Here is a 2752-nt window from a genome sequence, read left to right as displayed (position 1 = left end):
TCTGCCCAATCCAAAGTTCCTCCAATCTGCCCCCCACCCCTGTTATGTATCAGTATTCACTTATCAGAGAAAACATTTGGCTTTTGGTAGTTTTTGGATTGGTTTATCTTGCTTAGCTTGATATTCTCCAACTTCATTCATTTATCTGAAAAAGTCATAATTTTATTCTTTAAGACTGAATCAGCTTTTTCGCAACGGGTTTGCTGCCAGAACACAGGTGTCGTGAAAAACACCGCTAAATCAAAGCCAAAATGGGAAAGGAAAAGACTCATATCAACATCGTTGTCATCGGACACATAGATTCGGGCAAGTCTACCACTACTGGTCATCTGATCTACAAATGTGGTGGGATCGACAAAAGAACCATTGAAAAATTTGAGAAGGAAGCAGCTGAGATGGGAAAGGGCTCATTCAAGTATGCCTGGGTCTTGGATAAACTGAAAGCTGAGCGTGAGCATGGTATCACCATTAACATCTCCCTGTGGAAATTTGAGACCAGCAAGTATTATGTGACTATCATTGATGCCCCAGGACACAGAGACTTCATCAAAAATATGATTACAGGCACATCTCAGGCTGACTGTGCTGTCCTGATTGTTGCTGCTGGTGTTGGTGAATTTGAAGCTGGTATCTCCAAGAATGGGCAGACCCGTGAGCATGCCCTTCTGGCTTACACACTGGGTGTGAAACAACTAATTGTTGGTGTTAACAAAATGGATTCCACTGAGCCACCCTACAGTCAGAAGAGATAAGAGGAAATCATTAAGGAAGTCAGTACCTATATTAAGAAAATTGGCAACAACCCTGACACAGTAGCATTTGTGCCAATTTCTGGTTGGAATGGTGACAACATGTTGGAGCCAAGTGCTAATATGCCTTGGTTCAAGGGATGGAAAGTCACCTGTAAAGATGGCAGTGCCAGTGGAACCACACTGCTTGAAGCTTTAGATTGCATCCTGCCACCAACTCGTCCAACTGACAAGCCTTTGCATCTGCCTCTCCAGGATGTCTACAAAATCGGTGGTATTGGTACTGTCCCTGTGGGCCGAGTGGAGACTGGAGTTCTCAAGCCTGGCGTGGTGGTCACCTTTGCTCCAGTCAATGTCACAACTGAAGTAAAGTCTGTTGAAATGCACCATGAAGCTCTGAGTGAAGCTCTTCCTGGAGATAATGTAGGCTTCAATGTCAAGAACGTGTCTGTCAAAAATGTTCATCGTGGCAATGTTGCTGGTGACAGCAAAAACGACCCACCAATGGAAGCAGCTGGTTTCACTGCTCAGGTGATTATCCTGAACCATCCAGGCCAAATCAGTGCTGGCTATGCCCCTGTACTGGATTGTCACACAGCTCACATTGCTTGCAAGTTTTCTGAGCTGAAAGAAAAGATTGATTGCCATTCTGGTAAGAAGCTGGAAGATGGTCCTAAATTCTTGAAGTCTGGTGATACTGCCATCATTGATATGGTTCCAGGAAAGCCCATGTGTGTTGAGAGCTTCTCTGACTATCTTCCTCTCGGTCGTTTTGCTGTTTGTGATATGAGGCAGACAGTTGCTGTGGGTGTCATCAAGGCAGTGGACAAGAAGGCTGCTGGAGCTGGCAAGGTCATCAAGTCTGCCCAGAAAGCTCAGAAAGCTAAATGAATATTACCCCTAACACCTGCCACCCCAGTCTTAATCAGTGGTGGAAGAACGGTCTCAGAACTGTTTGTCTCAATTGGCCATTTAAGTTTAATAGTAAAAGACTGGTTAATGATAACAATGCATCGTAAAACCTCCAGAAGGAAAGGAGAATGTTTTGTGGACCTTTTTTTTTTTTGTGTGTGTGGCAGTTTTAAGTTATTAGTTTTTAAAATCAGTACTTTGTAATGCAAACAACTTGACCAAAAATCTGTCACAGAATTTTGAGACCCATTAAAACAAAAGTTTAATGAGGAAAAAAAAAGACTGAATCATATTCCATTGTGTATATATACCACAGTTTCTTGATCTATTCATCTACTGAAGGGCATCTAGGTTGGTTCCACAATCTAGCTATTGTCAGTTGAGTTGCTATAAACATTGATGTGACTGTGTCACTGTAGTATCCTGATTTTAAGTCTTTTGGATATATACATAAATGGATCAAAAGGTGGTTCCATTCCAAGTTTTCTAAGGAATCTCCATAATGTTTTCCAGAGTGGTTACACCAATTTTCAGTCCCACCAGCAATGTATGAATGTAACTTTCCCCCCATATCCTTGCCAACACTTATTGTTGCTTGTATTCTTCTTAATTGCCTTTCTAATTGGAGTGAGATGAACTCTTAAAGTAATATTGATTTGCATTTCTCTAATTACTAGAGATCTTGAACATTTTTTTCATGTATTTGCTGATCAATTGAATATCTTCTGTGAATTGTCTGCTCAGTTCCTTAGACCATTCATTGATTGGGTTATTTGTGTTTTGGGTGGTAAGTTTTTTGATTTCTTTATACATTCTTGGGATTAGTGCTCTATCTGAAGTGCACATGGTAAAGATTTTCTCAAACTCTGTAGGCTCTCTCTTCACATTATTGGTTGTTTACTTTGCTGAGAAAAAAACTTTTTAGTTTAAATCTATCCTGTTTATTGATTCTTGATTTTATTTCTTGCACCGTAGGAGTCTTGTTAAGGAAGTCTGGTCCTAAGTTGACATGATGAAAATTTGGGCTCACTTTTTCTTCTATTTGATGCAGGGTCTCTGGTATAATTCCTAGGTTCTTGATCCACTTTGAG

General features: G+C 40.7%; 1 pseudogene across 1 annotated transcript; it reads left to right on the top strand.

The window, feature by feature from the left end:
- Window positions 1-214: 214 nt before the first annotated feature.
- Window positions 215-1941, top strand: LOC306657200 (elongation factor 1-alpha 1-like; annotated as a pseudogene). Its single transcript has one exon. The product of its transcript is annotated as an elongation factor 1-alpha 1-like (transcript).
- The last annotated feature ends 811 nt before the right edge of the window (window positions 1942-2752 follow it).

Source organism: Sciurus vulgaris (genome assembly GCF_902686455.1).
Source record: "Sciurus vulgaris genome assembly, chromosome: 3".
In the NCBI taxonomy this organism is placed as follows: domain Eukaryota; kingdom Metazoa; phylum Chordata; class Mammalia; order Rodentia; family Sciuridae; genus Sciurus; species Sciurus vulgaris.
The sequence above is the reverse complement of the archived record's forward strand: the minus strand, read 5'-3'. Positions and strand labels throughout refer to the sequence as shown.